Source organism: Macrotis lagotis, chromosome 3, assembly GCF_037893015.1.
Source record: "Macrotis lagotis isolate mMagLag1 chromosome 3, bilby.v1.9.chrom.fasta, whole genome shotgun sequence".
NCBI lineage: Eukaryota > Metazoa > Chordata > Mammalia > Peramelemorphia > Peramelidae > Macrotis > Macrotis lagotis.
Window position 1 is genome coordinate 260202878 of NC_133660.1, and position 19836 is coordinate 260222713.

At 38.0% G+C, this 19836-nt stretch overlaps 1 protein-coding gene across 1 annotated transcript in view; it reads left to right on the forward strand.

The window, feature by feature from the left end:
- The window catches only part of TRIM44 (tripartite motif containing 44), a 136815-nt gene extending 136412 nt beyond the window's left edge, over positions 1–403 (forward strand). Inside the window, 1 exon segment of the mRNA XM_074231614.1 lies at positions 271–403. The gene's annotated coding sequence lies outside the window, so the exon portion shown is untranslated.
- Positions 404–19836: the final 19433 nt, after the last annotated feature.

Consider the following 19836-nt stretch of genomic DNA (forward strand, 5'->3'; position numbering starts at 1 on the left):
AGGAAGGGAGGGAGGAAGGAAGGAAGGAAGGAAGGAAGGAAGGAAGGAAGGAAGGAAGGAAGGAAAAGGAAAGGAAAGGAAAGGAAAGGAAAGGAAAGGAAAGGAAAGGAAAGGAAAGGAAAGGAAAGGAAAGGAAAGGAAAGGAAAGGAAAGGAAAGGAAAGGAAAGGAAAAAATAAAATAGGAAGGGAAGAAAGGAAGAGAAAAGAAACGACCATCATTACAAGCTCCTCATATTGATCATTAAATAAATCCTTTTTTTGCTTCCTAGGAAAACCCTCTCCAACCAGCCTGCTAAACAAGAAAACATATAGAAGAGAAAAAAAATGCCACTTGTTTGTGGCAGCAGCAACACAAAGTCCTCCATTCTTCATGTGTATGTGAATACATGTATTTTCACCCTCCTTCTTCTCCATAAATTTTCCACCAAGAGTTGTATCCCCAGCCCCCAGGTCCATGACCTCCCCATCAGACATGCATCTCACCCAGGACTGAGAGGTTCTGTTTGCTATGTGCCCCGTCCTTCAGTTCTCTTGGAGTGGGTGTCAGAAGCAGTTCTATACTGGGGCCAGGGTAGAAAAGTCCTTTGTGAAATCCCCAAGAAGCAAGTTTGCCCTGACTCAGGAGAGGTTGTTTCTTATATGCAAGAAGGCCCCAGTAGAATTCAGTGGTATCTTTCATTCCTGCCTACCAACAATAAAAAAAAAACAATTTTGGTCCCATTACATCATGACAAAGTTGGAAGCAATAATGAAACTCTTGTGTTGATGTTCTCCAAAAATTTGACCCTGGTATTTTGAAAGGGTATGGCCATTAATTAGGATGAATGTCTTTGCAATGAAGGAAAGAAATAGTCATTTGTGCTTGAAAGACGTGCAGATATTATTTGTTTTGATGGGGTTTCCAGGATGCAGTTTCTTAATTCAGTGTTGGGAAATTAACCCTTGATTTTCATGAAAGTTGATTCAGTTAAATGACATACTAATTCCCCAAGGTCATCTAAAGATTCCTAGAAATATTGTCAGAGCTCTGTTTCTTTTTTTTTAAGTTTTTTTTTTTTTGCAAGGCAATGGGGTTAAATGGCTTGCCCAAGGCCTCACTGCTAGGTGATTATTAAGTATATGAGTTTGGATTTGAACTCAGGTCTTCCTGACTCCATGGCCAGTGCTCTATCCACTGTGCCACTTAGCTGCCCCAGAGCTTGGTTTCTTTTGATAAATTCTGTAGTTTCCTATGTTACAAAACATTAAAAGATCAGGATAGTCATTAAAATCATTTAGTAGATTTGACACTTTATTTCTGGTCTCCTTGTTCATGTTTAAAAATGGAGCAAAAAAAATGTGTTGAGTCTAATGTTTCCCAATGCCTAGAAGATAACTCCTTGTTAGTTCTCCATACCTGGAAACCTCTAAGTTATTTCCAGCATCCTGGCTTTTTTTAAATCATGAAAAATCAGACAAACTGAGAAGGACTAGAAATTGGTGGGGGGGGGGGTCTTTTCCTGCCCTTGTCTGCAAGCTCGCCTTCCTTTGCAAGCTCTAGTCTTTGGATTACAGTACCACCAAGGCTCCTTCTGACCCCTCTAAACCAGAACCAAACAAAAGAACCTGCTCCCTGAGGATGGAAACCCATCAAGGTCAGCTTGACAGCTGCCCACCTCATGATACCTTCAGTTTGGGGATTTTCTAATCTGGAAGTGGGTTGGGGGGAGGGGGGGAGTGAGCAATGGTTTACTGCAACTGGTACCCAGAAATGAAGTTAGAACTTGTTTTCTCTTGGAATTCTGATTTTTGCAGTTGAATCTTGTGTTGGGGGGGTGTGAAATTATTTCTATGTGGAATGTTCCAGACCAATGTTTCCAACATCTCCCCCAAGCCAGGAGAATAACTAGGGCAGAGCCAAAAAGATCTTTGCCTCATGGCAGCAAATTAACAGGACCTGATTGGAGACCTGATGCATGAACTTAGATTGCTTTAATACTAAAGAAACAATAATAATAATAGCTAGAATTTGGTAAGTATAGATACTAAGCTAAGCACTTTATAATTATTAACTGTGTCCTCACACGGATGAGGAAACTGAGGCAGATAGAGATTAAATGAGTTTCCCAGCTCATTTTCATCCTCCTTCTTCTCCATAAACTTTCCAACAAGAGCTGTGTCCCCAGCCCCAGGTCCATGGCCTCCCCATCAGACATGCATCTTGCCCAGGACTGAGGGGTTCTGTTTGCCCTGTGCCTTGTCCCTCAGTTCTCTTGGAGTGGGTGTCAGAAGCAGTTCTATGCTGGGGCCAGGAGGTAGAAGGGGGTCCTTTGTGACGGATCCGAGGTCAAGTCTTCCTGACTCTAGACTCAGCACTTTCCATCTGCTTATTAAGACAGAATTTACTTAGTAAGCAAGAATACTAGGAAGGTATCAGATGGTACAGGGATGAATTCCTCCCTCACCACACCTTAATCTCCTCCTTGTCCATCAACAAGCCTTTATCAGGGGCTAGGTATTGTGATGATCTAGGAATACAAAGGTAGAAATGAAGCAGACATCTCCAGCCCTAAAGGAGCTTCAGTCTCTCCAGTCTAGAGAACTCTGTCTCCCCATACAGGAGAGTATGACCCCCCAGCTCAGTCAAGGTCATCAATCAGGTTATTAATTCAAAGAATACAGATTCCTAGTTATCTCTCAGCCTCCATTCCCACCCACAACCACCTCTGTCTCATCCATGCCAAATGGAGGAACCTTGGCAGGGGATAAAGCAGATGGGCTACGGATGCTTCAGCCAGACCTCATTCTTCATCTACAGTCTGCCTACAAACACTAATCCCCCCCCCCCAAACAATCAACTGCCCCTCAGTCTCTTGTGAAGGATGATACTGGCATTCTATTGACCAGGCCCCATCCATATCGCTTGTACCCACAGCTGCTACCCTAACAAAATGCTTTCAAAGGACGTTCCTTAAAAGTAAACTAGATGCTTCTGAGGGGTTATTAGATTTACATTGGAGAGTCTGCTTCTGCCTTATTTTCCCCCACCAATGATTTCCACCATGCCCTCCAAAATAGTAACTCTGTCCTTGGGATGGACAAACTTTAGAGGTCTCCAAAAGTTCAGGAGAGCTGATTTTTTAAAAAAAATTGCAACCTGAATCAGGATTTTGGAAATCTGGAAGTTCATGAGATGCTTATAACCAAGAATATAAAAATATACTGCATCTTGTCCAAATAAATTATCATATCTCAATTATGCACAAGGGAAAGCACTTTAACTTTTTCTTAGGAAGGATTTAAAATTTGCTTTATGGCCTTTTGCTGTCCATAGGCCTTGATAAAACTTTAACTGGGGAATCTTTAAACCCACAGCAGTGGTTTCTGCCCAGGCCCCATCCGTGCCTGGCTAGCACAGTCATCAGCCTGGAGCCAGCTCCATTTCCCCAAAAAAAACCTGGTACTGACTTCTGCCAAATTATGGGGTGACCTCCTAGCCCTTGAACAGAAAGTGGTGCTCCTCCCATCCTCCTCTGGGACCACTCTGGCTCTAAATTAGGTCCTGATTGGCCACAGGGCTCCCAGGTCTGCGAGACAGCCCCATAGAAGGATTCATCAGAGGAAGTGGGAAATGTCTTCATGATGAATTGGGTGCTGATTACAGCACCCGACGCCACTGAAATGCTTTGTTTTGGAAGGAAGAAGGCAAGGGAAGGTTCATCATGTGATTGGCTTCGTTAATTCAGACTGAAGTCCAAAGGGTTCTGGAAAACATACTTGTTATCCACAAATCTCAAGAATTCTCTCCCTGAGTTGGGGGGATAGGGGTGGGGGTGGTTCACTTAGAGGAAGAAAATACTGAAGGTGAAATGGAAAGGATAGAATGATATTTGGAGATTTCTATTTGGCTTGAAAAATCCACAATTAGCAAAGGGCAAGTACCCCTCCCCAAATTTGAGGGAGTCTGATGCATCAAAGCATTAATCTCTGTTTGTCCCCCCCAAAAAAACCACCATTCTCACAATGAAACATCACTACTACCCTCACAGTGCTTAATGAATTATAGAATTGATGGTTATTTTTTCTTCTTAGGGACAACATGAACCAGTCTCTAGTTATATACAGTGTCTTTTGTTCAAAATTAGGGAAGATGGAAAGGAAGGGAAGAGAACAACCATTTTTTAAATACTTGCTGTATGTTAGGCATCATGCTAAGTGCTTTACAAATATCTCATTTGCTATAAAGTTTAGATAAGACAGACCTCTGCCCTCAAGGAATTTCCAATCTAAGATGTGTATTGGAGAACCTAATAAAAAGTTATAATTTCAGCTGAGAATGACTGCTAGGTGGAGAAGATTGGCAAACCAATTGGCAACCCGAAGTACATTCTACTTTCCATGAAGATGATTGAACCTACAAACCTAGGTTCAAATCCTAAATCTTACATTTTCTACCTTTGTATCCTTGGGTAGTCTTCAATTTCTTCTCTAGGCCTGTTTCCTCATCTGTAAAATAAGGGAAATTAGACCAGAATTTCTAAGGTCCTTTTCAGTTCTGATGTTATGAGTTTCTATCTAGTTCATTTTCCAACTTTTTAACAAGTAGCAAAACACAGAGCACGGGCCCAGATGGCTTTTGCACCCTTTCCAGGGATCTGGACAACCCTATTTACAAGGTTCATTGACTTAATTGGTTAATAGGTTATTACCAGTTAGTCAATAAATTAATTGGTTAATAGGTGATTGGCACTTGGACCCTTCGAAGACTTCCTGGCAAAATTTTATCAGTCCCTTAAATGTTGCTTTAAGGTAACTTAGGGAATATGGGTGGAGTTCTTAATCCTTGTTACCTAGCAAACATTCAAAGATGTCTTATTCCTTTGGTTTTAATTACTGAAAAGCCTAAAGTCTCAGTTTAAGCCTCATGACAAAGCCCCAGAATCCTTTATCTATCCCCAGAGCTAGCCATATTAGAAGACAAAAGTCTGCTTGTATTGACACCGAGACCTTCTCTCCACCACAATTCCACATTCATTCCTTTGGTTCACTTGATTCATTTTTTTATTGTTGTCATTACCTCCAGACCCTCAAGTCCATAAGTGTTGGAATTTCCTATACTTATCTTCTATGATTTAGAGTCCTAGAGTTGCTTGGAAGAATTCAGAGTTTAGGATTTGCCCATGGTCACACAATTAGTCTGTATCAGAGAGAGGACTTGAACCTATGTCTTGCTGAGGCCAAGGCTGCCATCTCATCCATTGTGTCCTGCTGCTTCTGATTGATTCATATTAAAGAATAACTGTCCCCTAGTGACACATTCTACTGTGAGATGGATGCCTATGAGAGGGCACCAGGGCCTAGGTCCAAGGTCCAAATATTGAGATTTCTCATCCTGTCTCTGTAGTGAACCAATTACATGACCATGGACAAGTCACAGTTTCTCTAAGCCTCTATTTCCTCATTTGTAAAAAAAGAGTAGAAGAATACAAAAACGTCCTGTTTGCCTCTCAGGGTGTGCGTGTAAATATATTTACACACACATACTATATACATACTACATGCATGCATGCGTGCACACACATATACATACACATATATGTATATATGAATCTCTTTGAGAACGACATGCACAAAGTACTTTCACTTTTAAGAACTGCCACCAATGATGGATCACTGCCATACTAGTGAGAAATGAGAGATGTCCCAGAATCTTGTGCTCTACAAGATTTATCTGTAAAAGAAAGGGATTGGATTGATATCCTCTTATTTCCCTTCCAGTTCTAAATCTATTATCCTATGACCAAATAGTATTGATGAAGTGGACCATATATGTACAAATTTGTCAGCTATTAAAGCAAATAAAATACCAACACCCCCCTCCCCATCCTGGCCGGTGACAGCAGTTCTATTTTGAATCTGATCAATCAAATGTGTTGAAAGCACAGAAAGCAAAGAAAATTAAGGATGGACTCAGGAAGTCCAAAATAGGAGGAAAAGTTAAGCCTTTAATTCAGAATGGACCTAATCTCATCCATGTGAGTACTTGATGAGGACTAAAAGCTGCCCATACCTTCTCTCTCTCTCTCTCTTTCTCTCTCTCTCTCTCTCTCTCTCTCTCTCTCTCTCTCTCTCTCTCTCTCTCTGGTTTCAGACACTTTTTTTAAAAGAAAAATGGTATTTATTTTGAGTTTTACAATTTTTTCCCTGTTCTTGCTTCCCTCCCCCCACCCCTCCAGAAGGCAGTCATTAGTCTTTACATTGTTTCCATAGTATACATTGATCTAAGTTGAATGTGATGAGAGAGAAATCATATCCTTAAGGAAGAAAAATAAAGTATGAGAGATAACAAAATTATATAATAAGATTAACTTTTTTTTTCTAAATTGAAGGTAATAGTCTTTGGTCTTTGTTACAACTCTATGGTTCTTTCTCTGGATACATATGGTATTCTCCATCGCAGAGAGCCCAAAATTGTCCCTGATTGTTGCACTGATAGAATAAGCAAGTCCAAAAAGGTTGATCATCATCCCATGTTGCTGGTGGGGTATACATACAATGTTCTTCTGGTTTTGCTCATCTTGCTCAGCATCAGTTCATACAAATCCTTTCAGGCTTCCCTGAATTCCCATCCCTCCTAGTTTCTAATAGAACAATAGTGTTCCATAACATACATATACCACATTTTGCTAAGCCATTCCCCAATTGAAGGATAGTCATTTAATTTCCAATTCTTTGCCACCACAAATAGGGCTGCTATCAATATTTTGGTACAAGTGCTGTTTTTACCCATGTTCATGATCTCTTCAGGGTAAAGACCCAGTACCGGTATTGCTGGGTCAAAGGGTATGTACATTTTTGTTGCCCTTTGGGCATAATTCCAAATTGCTCTCCAGAAAGCTTAGATAAGTTCACAGCTGTATTAGTGTTCCAGACAAAATGTATCAGTGTCCCAGATTTCCCACATCCTTTCCAACAATGATCATTGCCCTTTCTGGTCATATTGGCCAGTCTGAGAGGTATGAGGTGGTACCTCAGAGATGCTTTAATTTGCATTTCTCTAATAAGTAATGATTTAGAGCAGTTAGAGCAGTTTTTCATATGGATCATTTTGATTTCCTCAACAGTAAATTGCCTTTGAATATCCTTTGACCATTTGTCAATTGGGGAAATGCTTTTTTAAAAAAATTGACCCAGTTCTCTATATATTTTGGAAATGAGTCCTTTGTCAAAAATACTAGTTGTAAAAATAGTTTCCCAGTTTACTACATTTCTTTTGATCTTAGTTACAGTGGTTTTGTCTGTGCAAAAGCTTTTAAATATAATGTAATCAAAACTATCTAATTTGTTTTTAATGATGTTCTCCATCATTTCCTTGGTCATAAACTGCTTCCCTTACCATAGATCTGACAGGTATACTACTCCTTGATCTTCTAGTTTGCTCATAATATTGTTTTTAATGTTTAAATCCACTGGTATCCATTTTGGTCTTATCTTGGTATGAGGTGTGAGATGTTGGTTTAATCTAAGTTTCTTCCATACTAACTTCTAATTTTCCCAACAGTTTTTATTGAAGCGAGAGACTCTTTGGGTTAATCAAATAGCAGATTACTATAAACATTTCCTGCTATTACACATAGTCTATTCCACTGCTCCACCACTCTGTTTATTAGCCAATACCAGACATTTTTCATGATTGATATTTTACAATATAATTTTAGATCAGGTAAACTAAACCACCCTCTTTTGTACTTTTTTTCATTGACTCCCTGGAAATTCTTGACTTCTTATTTCTCCATATGAATTTACTTACAATTTTTTTCCAACCCATTTAAGTAATTTTTGGAATTTTGATTGGTAGGGCACTAAATAAGTAGTTTAGTTTTGGTAGAATTATCATTTTTTATTATATTAGCTCTACCTATCCATGAGCAGTTGATGTTTGCCCAGGTATTTAAATCTGATTTTATGTGTGAGAAGTGTTTTGTAATTGTTTTCAAAAAGTTTCTGAGTCTGCCTTGGCAGGTAGACTCCCAGGTATTTTATATTGTTTGAGGTTACTTTGAATGGGATTTCTCTTTCTAGTTCTTTCTGCTGTATCTTGCTAATCATATATAGAAATGTTAAGGATTTCTGATGGTTTATTTTATATCCTGTGACTTTGGTAAAGTTGCTAATTATTTCTAATATGTTAAATGATTTTTTTCAGATTCACTGGGTATACCATCAAGTCATCTGCAAAGAGTGAGATTTTTGTCTTTTCCTTCCCAATTCTAATTCCTTCAATTTCTTTTTCTTCTCATTGCTGAAGCTAACATTTCTAATACAATATTGAATAATCATGGTGATAATGGGCATCCTGGTTTCACCCCTGATCTTATTGGGAATGCCTCTAGCCTGTTGCATATAATGCTTTCTGATGGTTTCAGAGAGATGCTGCTTATTATTCTAAGGAACAAACCATTTATTCCTACACTCTCTAGTGTTTTTAGTGGAAATGGGTGCTGTATGTTATCAAAAGCTTTTTCAGTATCTATTGATATAATCATGATTTCTGATAGATTTGTTATTGATATAATTAATTATACCAACAGGTTTCCTAATATTGAACCAACCCTGCATTCCTGGGATAAATCCTACTTGATAGTAATGTATGATCCTTATGATAACTTGTTGTAATCGTTTTGCTAAGATTTTATTTAAGATTTTTGCATCTATATTCCTCAGGGAGATAGGTCTATAATTTTCTTTCTCTGTTTTAACTCTCCCTGGTTTAGGTATCAGCACCATATTGGTGTCATAGAAAGAGTTTGGCAGAGTTCCATCTTCACCTATTTTTCCAAAGAGTTTATATAGAATGGGAACCAAGTGTTCCTTAAATGTTTGATAGAATTCACTTGTGAATCCATCTGACTCTGGAGATTTTTTCTTAGGAAGTTCAATAATGGCTTGTTGAATTGCTTTTTCTGAGATGGGTTATTTAGGTTTTTAATTTCCTCTTCATTTAACCTGGGCAACTTATATTTTTGTAAATATTTATCCATTTCACTTAGATTGTCAAATGTATTGGCATAGGGTTTAGCAAAATAATTCTGAATTATTATTTTAATTTTCTCCTCATTGGTGGTGAGTTCACCTTTTCCTTCATGATACTAGCAATTTGGTTTTCTTCTTTGTTTTTTTTTACATCAAATTGACCAGAGGTTTATCAATTTTTTTGTTTTTATCATAAAACCAGCTCTTGGATTTTTTTTATTAGTTCAATGGTTTTCTTGCTTTTGATTTTATTAATTTCTCCTTTAATTTTTAGAATTTCTAATTTGGTATTTAATTGGGGGCTTTTAATTTGTTCTTTCTCTAGTTTTTTTAGTTGCATATTTAGTTCATTGATTTCTTCTTTCTCTAATTTATTCATGTAAGCATTTAAAGATATAATATATTCTCTGACAACTGCCTTGAGTGCATCCCATAAATTTTGGTATGTTGTTTCATTAGTCTCATTATTTAGGACAAAATAATTATTTTTTTCTATAATTTGTTGCTTCATTCACTCATTCTTTAAAATGAGGTTATTTAGTTTCCAATTAGTTCTGGGTCTATATTTCCCTAGTCTAATATTGCCTATGATTTTTATTGCATTATGATCTGAGAAAGATGCATTCACTATTTCTTCCTTTCTGCAATTGATTGTTAGGTTTTTATGTCCTAGTACACAGTCAATTTTGTGTAAGTGCCAAGTACTGTGGGGAAAAAAGTATATTCCTTTCTATCCCCATTCAATTTTCTCCATAAGTCTATCATATATGGGTTTTCTAACAATCTATTTACCTCCTTAACTATTTTATGATTAGATTTATCTAGATATCAGAGTGGGAATTTGAGGTCTCCCACTAGTAGAGTTTTACTGTCTATGTCTTCCTGTAGCTCTTTCAACTTCTCCTCTAAGAATGTGGATGCTGTCCCATTGGGTGCATACATATTTAGTATTGAAATCACTTTATTGTCTATGGTACCTTTTAGGAGGATTTAGTTTCCTTGCTTATCTCTTTTAATGCTATGTATTTTTGCAGCTGCTTTGTCTGAGATTAAGGATTGCTACCCCTGCTTTTTTCACTTCAGCTGAAACAAAATATATTTTGCTCCAACCTTTTCCCTTTATTCTATATGTATCTCTCTACTTCAAATGAGTTTCTTATAAGCAGCATATTGTAGGATTCTGGTTTTTCATCCACTCTGCTATTTGTTTATGTTTTAAGGCAGAGTTCATCCCATCCACATTCAACATTATAATTTCTAGCTCTTTATTGTCCCCCATGCTATCTCCCTTCTGTTTGTATTTTTCTTCTTTTTTCCATTTATCCATATTCCCCAGTGTTTTGTTTCTGAATACTGCCACCTTCAGTGTGTTTGCCCTCCTATATCAACTCCTCTCCCCTTTCTTTCTGCTTTCCTTTTTTCCCTTCTTCCTTCCTTTCCTTCTGTTAGTTCTCCTTTTTTTCCCTCTCACTGTCCCTCTCTTCCCTTTTCCCCTTTAAATCTTGAAAGGTAAGATAAGTTTCTTAAATTAACTGGGTGTGTCTAAGTTAATTTTAAGCCAAAGTCTGATGAAATGAAGATTCAGGTAGTTCTCACCTCCTTCCTTCTTTCCCTCTATTACAATAGGTCTTTTGTACCTCTTAATGTAATGAGATTTACCCCATTCAGTCTCCTCCATCCTCCCAGTATCCTTAAAGTCCCCCCTTTTAAGGAGGTATTGTTTTTAAATCATTCTGAGTCACAGAAAAGTTATGATTGTCCATCACTTCTGTCCAAATATATTCTCTCTAATAGAGTTACAAGTTCTCAAGAGTTGTTAGAGTCTTTCTCTCAGGTAGGGATTTAGCCAGTTTCATGTTATTGGATAACAGTCTCACAGATAAGTCATGAGTGACTATCACTTCTGGCTAAGTATAGTCTCTCTAATAGAGTTACAAGTCTCAAGAGTTATGAGAATCTTTCTCCCAACTGGGTATATAGCCAGTTTCATCTTATTAGACAGCAGTTTTTTTTTCTTTGTCCCCCCTTTTTTTTACCTTTTCATGAATCTCTTGAGCCTCCTCATTAATGTCCAAATTTTCTATTTAGTTCTGACCTTTTCATCAGGAAATGTTGGAAGTCTCCCACTTTGTTAAATGTCCATCTTTTTCCCTGGAAGATAAGGCTCAGCTTTGCTGGATAGTGGATTCTTGTTTGCATTCCAAGTTCCCTTGCTCTTTGGAATATCTCATTCCAGGCTCTTGGATCCCTTAATGTTGATGCAAGTCCTGCATAATTCTTACTGTGGCTCCTTGGTATTTAAATTGTTTCCTGGCGGCTTGCAAGATTTTCTCTTTTATCGGATAGTTCTGGAATTTGGCCACAACATTCCTTGGTGTTTTCAGTTTGGGATCTCTTTCCAGAGGGGATCAATGTATTCTTTCAATTAACTATGTTGCCCTCTGTTTCCATGATATCAGGGCAATTTTCCATCACTAAATCCTGTAATATTAAGTCTAGGCATTTTTTTCCCCTCTTCAATGTTTTCAGGAAGACCTATAATTCTCAGGTTGTCTCTTCTTGATATATTCTCAAGGTCATACCTTGTGAGCAGTTCTTATATATGTATTTCCATAGATCATTCATAGATAATCTACCCATTGTGCCTGATGTCTTCTTCAGATAATTCTCTTCCACCTCCCTATTTCAAGGTAAATTACACAAATCACCCATGGAATGTTGCCTTTCTATTTCTCAATCCCATTAGATGACCTATCCACCTACTTTTTCTTTCACACATGTCTTTGGTGAGGTCTTTTTTAACCAAGTTGTGTGCATGGGTCATCAACATTAGTAACCTATCTTAGCCTACTAGGACCTTTCAACCTCTGTAGCTCTTTCCCTGGCCCTTGAGTTTTCAATAATTCAGAACCTTTGGAGATCTCAATGACCCCATAATATCCAGAGATGTGGCATAAGAGAATAATCTTTGTAGGTAAAGGGTATACTCAGACAACAGAGATTTGGGATCATTGAAAATATTTCCATTTTCCAAATGTGATCCAGTTCTCTCTCCTCCTCCTGGTCCATTTGACCCATGTTTATTTTCCATGGTTGGTGACTACAATGAACAATGGGTCATCATTGTTTTGCTTCAAATTAATTTATTTTGAAGTCACCAGCAAAATTATCTTGTCATAGCTCTTTCTATACCATACTTTCCACACCATACTTTCTATACTTTCTATACTCTACCCTCCCAATGGTAGCGAATGCAGCCTCCCTTTCTTTCTAGTAGAAGATTCTCTCTCTCTCTCTCTTCATCAGTTTAAAAAAATTTCAGGCCCTGGGAAGTTGACTCCATGCAGTGGCTACATCATAATTAAGAGACCACTCTTCTCTACCCTACCCTCAACTCAAGCGCTACTGCCCCGAGTAAAAAAATTGTTAGAGTTTTGACAATGGCCATCCAGGCTGGCATAGAAGAGTCCAATCTGGGCATTTATTGGATGCCAACCATGTATCAGTCAATGTGCTCTGGGGTTAAAGATAATTTCCAAATGAAGTCACTCCTCTATTTCACCAGTGACAAACAAAAGAAGCCCCAAGCTCATTCTAGAACTGACCTATCTAATATGACAATAGCAAATCCCAAACCTTTGCAAACATTCCAATCAAACAAAGGAAAAATGTTATCACTGCTCCAGGTCTCCTGGGGCAAGGATTGCCAAGGATGATGCTTAGGTAGTCACTTTTCTCTCTTTATCCATCTCTTCAACTTTTTTAATGAAACAAGAGAATCCTCCATTTTTTCCAGGAAGTTTAATATCTGAGGTATTGTTTCCCTATGTCACCTTCATCCTTTAAATTATTTGATAATGATAAATTAAGCACTTCCCCCATGACATTTGAGCTGGGCCTCCTTGCACATTTGGAAATCAATAAACTATTACTGAAAAGATAATTTATCTTTCAGAGTTGCACTCAGAGGAAGCAACTGGGTGTAAATATTCATAATTATCTGCATATGTCACTGGAAATGGTTTGAGTTGATGATTTTAACAGTTGCTGGATATGGAATTTTCTACTCTTCCAAAATTCTCAGGAATACCTTTGCTCTGAGAGATATTGAAAAAAATAACTTTCAAAAAATAATTTTTCATTCTTGAACCACGTTTTCATCCTTCAATAAAGACTTCTTCTAAAGCTTCATCACAGAGTGAGGCTGACATTGGACTCTTGAGGATGGGCCCAAGATGGATGGGTTCTGAGCATTGGACTGGTGATGAGATCCATGTCTGTCATTTGCAGACCAGCCTAGCTAAGTTGGAGATACTCATCACTGTGGCTGGACAGTGATGGATTTTATTTATTCATTTTGCATTAGAACCTCTATGACATGAATTCACATTGAAAACCAATCACTGAGTCACAGCAGGAGTGTGATCTATGTCAGTAAAGAAAATATCCACAATGGTGGATATCATTTTGAAGCCTAAATATCAAGCTTTCACAGCAAAGAAAAACATGGCCCCCCACCCCCAGCCATCAATAGCAAACAAAGGGGAAATGATCCAGAGGAAAGGGAATGGGATTTCAAGTCTGAGGACAGTGAAGCTCAACTAATTAGTATCTATGTGACTTTAAGCCAATCTTTTACCATCTCTGGGTTTCAGTTTCTTTACCTAATAAAATGAGGAGTTTGGACAAGATGTTCACCTTAGTCTCATCCAATTCAAAATCTATATGTGGTAACTGCCCAAAACCTATGTATTTTGAATCACAGAGAAACCTTAGTTTTGAACTAATAAAAAGTTTGATTTTTAAATGTATTTTACAATGAAGCACTTCATTATTTTTCAGGAGATAATTTTTAACTAGATTAGTAAAATTCTCTTTTGTAAATATATATATATATATATATATATACATATATACATGTATATATATAAATGAGATGATATGAAAGGCTGTATGGGGAAGTGATAGAAAGTCAGTCTTGGATTGAAATGGGATGTGATGGAATGAAATATGCATCTATACATATGTATTCATGTACGTTAATACATGTACATATCTAGTTAGAAATTATCTCCTGAAAAGTAATAAAGTGCCTCATTGTAAAACACATATTTGTGAAGTATAAAAGCATCAAGAAGACTTGAGTTCAGGTCATGCCTCTGATACGTACTGACTTCATTACCTCGGACACATCCTTAGCATCCCACATAGCTTCTCAAAGCTCCGTTGCAACACAAGTGCTAACCTGAATTGGTAGGAGTTTCCTCAAAGGAAGTTCTTAACCTATGACATTATAAACTAGTCCCAAGAAAAAAACACTTATGTGCCAGGGCTATTGTTAATACTGGTGCTAAAAAGGCAAAAATGAAACAATCCCTGCCCTCAAAAACCTTCCATTCTTTAGAATGTATGCTCCAGGGGTGGCTAGGTTGCTCAGTGGATAGAGCACCAGCCCTGGAGTCAGGAGTACCTGAGTTCAAATCTGGCCTCAGACACTTAATAATTATTTAGCTGTGTGACCTTGGGCAAGTCACTTAACCCCATTTCCTTGCAAAAAAAAAAGAATGCATGCTCCACTTAGGATCTGTGAACTTGTTGGACTTGATAGATACAAACACACATAAATACACAGATAACTATTTTAATACAATTGGATTTCTTTGTAATCCTATGAATTTTATGTTATGGATTTAAAACCATCTGAGAAGGCTCCATCACTCACATCAGACTACTAAATGACATAGACACCAAGAACAACTCTGCCTTCAAGAGAAAACATATATGATGTAAATGAGAATAAGTATATGCAATGTAGAGATTACTGAATCAAAGATATGTAAGTGCTTCAGAAGAACTGTAGGGGGATTCCTGTCTGGGCTTGAAAATGGAAGGAGGCACTTGACTTGTGAGGGGCCCCCCAACTCTTAGGAGGCTGAAACCTGATGAATTACTAGGCTCAGCAATCCATCCCGTTTCCGTTTTTAATTTTCTTATTAGATTAGCTTACTCACAAGCATACATTTGATCATGTCTACAAGGTGCTTTGCAAACTTTTCAGGATAAGATCATGTGATATTTATTATTATTATTATTATTATTATTATTATTATTATTATTCCACTCTCAAATAAATAAGAGTCCTAATGAAACATTTTTCCAGATCAGTTTATAACTCTTCAGTCTTCATCAATCCACCTTCTAGTAGTTTGGGAGGAGCATTAGCCTCCACCTTTTTCCCTCTAGAGAAACAAGACCACCCCCCTGGTCTATGGGAAGCCAGACTTTTCATCGCCTGCAGAAATCATTAGACCTGCACACACATACACACACAACACACAACACACATACACACATCTACATACCACACACTCAGAGCACAACACACACATATACCACATATAAACATACACAGACCACACACAGACACACAGCACAATACATACCATCCCTCCCTTACCAGAAGCAGTAGAAGGTAGATGCCATTCTAGATGGGAGAGCCATTTTTCATCCACAAATCTGCCTTTGTGGTTCAGGCACACGTCAGTTTGCAATTTGAAGGAGTTCATTTTTAAAGACTTCCCTTTTGGGTACTACTAGCTGCCTCATTGACCTACCTACCCCCAGGCCCAACAGAGTCTCATTTTTTAATCTTTCCTGATGAAAACCATTGATTGTATTGATCTCTACTAGGTCCAAACCCTGCTGGCACTTTTCTTTCCACCATCCTAATAAGGGGGATAAAAATCACAAGGTAGTAGGAGTATCTACAAGTTTTAACAAGACACCAGAGCTGAACAGAGAGAGACATGTAGAAAGGCAGACAATCAAGGGATCAGTCTTAATTAGAAGGAGAAAATGGAGCTGAAAGAAAAAGCTATGGGAAGTCAATTGTCTGGAGCTCTTGCCCAATTCTTCTTAAATGCTGCACTCTCTGGGATAAAATTACTCTGGTTCAGATTTTTGGTGATTGCAACTACCTTTCATAAGTGGAGAGTGTTTAGGGACCACCCTTAGCAATGGCTTTTCCAAGTCTACATACATAGCACCCTTCCATAGAGTCCCTCGATTTGCTGTTATAGGAAGGGCTGGGGACAACAGTCAAATCTAATTGTTTTAGAGCTTTAATGTTTTGCTTTTGAAAGGAAAAGATATTAGACAATCCCTACTCCCTCTTCCTTTTTTTAGGTCTTTGCAAGGCAAATGGGGTTAAATGGCTTGCCCAAGGCCACACAGCTAGGTAATTATTAAGTGTCTGAGACCGGATTTGAACCCAGGTACTCCTGACTCCAGGGCTGGTGCTTTATCCACTACACCACCTAGCCACCCCCCCTCTTCCTTTTAAGATAGTTAGGTCAGGAATTCTTGCTTCCTTGCAACTGAATTCAGAAATTAATGTTATATTTAAAAATATAAAATTTACCTTGATCTCTTGATATTGGTCTAGTCTAATCTTAGAAGGGAGTAGGGGGAAAAGCATGAATGGGATGAAAATATTGTTGGCCCTATCAAAATGTTCAGCTCATGTTCGGGCTTTGGTCCAAGCCATAGCTACATCAATAGCATGGCAATGAATAGACTGTGGAGTTGGAGCTTGGAAAGGTCTGAGCTCCAATCCTCACTTTGATACATGACCTTGGGCAAGTCACTTAACCACCCAGTGCCCCAGTCAACCTTCTCAAACTATGAATTATTGAAGAGTCACTGATCTGAATCAGTAGAAGGAGTTTTCACTCCAAGAGTTCCCTACAATGATGAAATAACTGGGATTCATCTAAGTGGGATTTATATAGGAGCAGCAGTAACAGAAGCAGCTAGAATTTATTACAAATCCCTCATTTTATACTAATAAAACTCTGAGAGGTAGGTGCTATCATTGGCATTCCTATATTACAGATAAGAAAATTGAGGCAGTAAAAGACACAGCGACTTGACCAAGCCCCCATGGCGATGTTAGCGTTATCTAAGGTCAGATCTGCCAGACCTTAGATCCTTTGCTCTAACTACTGCACCATCCTGCTGCCTGCAAGCTGGCAATCTCCTCTAGCTGATCACAACAATAATAAAGGAAACAAAGCAAGCAGATGTCTTAACACCTGTGGGCTCTTGTTTACCACCTCCAACCTTTTTTTTGGTTTATGACTAACCATATACAGAAAATGGATAAAAATACCTAATTTCAAAAGAGGGAAAAACTGATACAGTAATAACTGGTGAAAAGTGACAGCTGGAGAAAAAAGACTAGGGAGGAAACATGAAAAGCAAAAAGCAGATACCATAATTCACAAACCTCAACGACTTGGGGCCAGTCGGTATAGGGGCAAAGAGCTAAAGGCATGGCAGACAACCCCCGGGCATCTTGAGGTCCATAATCACAACTGAGTCAACAATGAGATTAAATAATGTTTCTTGTGTGGAATGTGTATAGAATTTTTGAGATGAATATCCAAAACTTTTTGCTTTTAAAGGGCTCCACTAGTTGGAATATCTTGCTTTCCCATTAATGCAGTAACTAAGAGTGATAGTACCACAATCCTCTTAGAATAACAAACAGTAAGCCAACATCTAATGCAAACACAGGTGTTTTTCACACCACCGTGAATCACACATAAACAGTATGGACAAAGAGAGTACCCAGCCTCCTCTGTGTTGGTCTTCAAATGCACTTCAGCCCTCTAATTAAAACCCATCAAATCTGGTTACCATGAAGATTGTTTTAACAGAAATCACTTCACTGGTGTAAGGATTCCCAAGCCCCAGGCAATAACAGCTCATTTAGTTCCTGTCCAATCCATTACTTTCTTGAAAATATTCCTCCAGCTTCTCATTAGGATTGGAAGTGACCCTAGGTTCTTCAATCAATCAACCAATTCAGTCAACTAGTCAACACCTATTTATTAAGTGAATGAATGATGGAATGAATGAATGAAATGAATGAATTAAAAGTTATTTCTTAAGAATTTGCTATGTGTGAAGAATTGTGCTAAGGGAGATAATGGCTAGATATAAGAAATCCAGACAGTACCTGTCCTCAGGGAGTATACATTCTAACAACAGGGACCAAATCATAGAAGGGAACTAGGGTTTTGGGAAAAAATGGAATAACATTGAAGATAGAAAGACAAAAATAAAACTCTATAGGAATTTGCTTTCTATAAAAACGGACAACATATACACATTTAAGTACATAAAAGTAGATTACTTATATATGTATATATATATATATATATATATATATATATATATAGTGGTTTGTTGAAGAGGGGAGAGCCTCATAAGCAGGGCTTTGAAGAAGGCTAGGGATTTTGTGGATAAAACACAAAAAAATAATAGAATGATGTTTGTGAGCAACAGCAAGCTGTCCACTTTGGCTATTTTAGAGAGTAAATGAAGGGGAGTAATTTATAATTCGTTTGGAAAGGTAGAATAGAGCCAGGTTATGAATTACCTTCAAAATTAGTTTGTATTTGATCCAGAGATAAATAGAAACTATTGGACTCTATCGAGAAGCGGATTGACATAGTCAGATTGGCACTTTAGCAAAATCACTTCGGTGTCTATATAGAAGTTATATTTGAGAAGGAAACCACTTTAATATCTGGAGTTCAAACTGAAGGAGATTTCAATAGTTCAGGTAAGAGTTGGAAGGGGCTGAATGAGGATGGTGCTTATATAATTTAAAAAAAGTACAGATAAGAGATAGTGTGGAAGTCTAGTCATCCATACTTTCTAGTTGAGTGGGTATATGGGATGAGGGGAAATGAAGTGTTTAGAATGACTTGTGTCTAAGAGTCAAGGTAAGACCTTTGATGTAAATATGGAAGTTCACAAAAGAGAAGGTTTTGGGGGGAAGGTGATGATATCTGTTTGAAGCATATCAGTCTGAGACATCAATAAGACGTCCTGTTGCAAATGTTAGTGAAACCTGACAGACTGTCAGCTTGTTTGAAGTTTGAAAGCCTTTGAGACCCAGAGATAGACTGTGTGTTGATTGTCTGAGGGCAGATCTAACTATGTTTGAAAAGGTTCATCACCCAGTAATGTCTTTTTCAGCTGCTGTACTCTCCCTTGATAGAATTTAAGGGTCTTGAGGGGAGGTCCTATATTTCTGTCTTTGTATGTCAATAACGTAATATAGTGTATGGCCCATTTTAAATGCCTAATAAATGTTTATTAATTGATCGGCACTGAGTCTTCATTGATGATCTGCCTTACCTTGATGGCTGTGATTGGAGTGCTACATTTCCCTTTAATTTTTTTCAGTTCAAATCTTTTTTTAAAAACTACAATGCTAACAACACACAAACATCCTTAACAACAGAAAAGATTAAAGTATAATTCACTCCTGAGAGTGGCATAAGCAGTAATAGGATAAGGGAGGGAAGTGGCCCAATGCCTTGCTTGCTAATGTCTGGCCTCCAACCAGACGGAGATCAGACTTGAGAGGAGTTCATAAATTCTCCACATTTCCGAACGTGAGGTGACCATTGGTGTCTCCTCCATAACTCAGACTGAGAAGTGTAGCTTATGGCATGTGTACCCATTAGCAGAATATATTCTCTTCTTCTTTGTTAAAACACACTTCTCCAGGCTTTGGGAGGAAAAAAAATCCTACATCCCAAGTAAGGAAGAGAGGTGTGTTTTGCTTGGCTCTTATTGAGCCCCAACGTTTCTCAGACTGGAAGGTGCGTTCTCTGACTCACCATTTTGTTAAGACAGCTGGAGAGAGAAGGTGTTAATTAGAAACCAGTTTTCAAGATCTGGTTTCTCTCACCACATATCCTGGCCCTGGAAATGTGGTTAGGGTGAGGTGTGTGCAAGGAGAG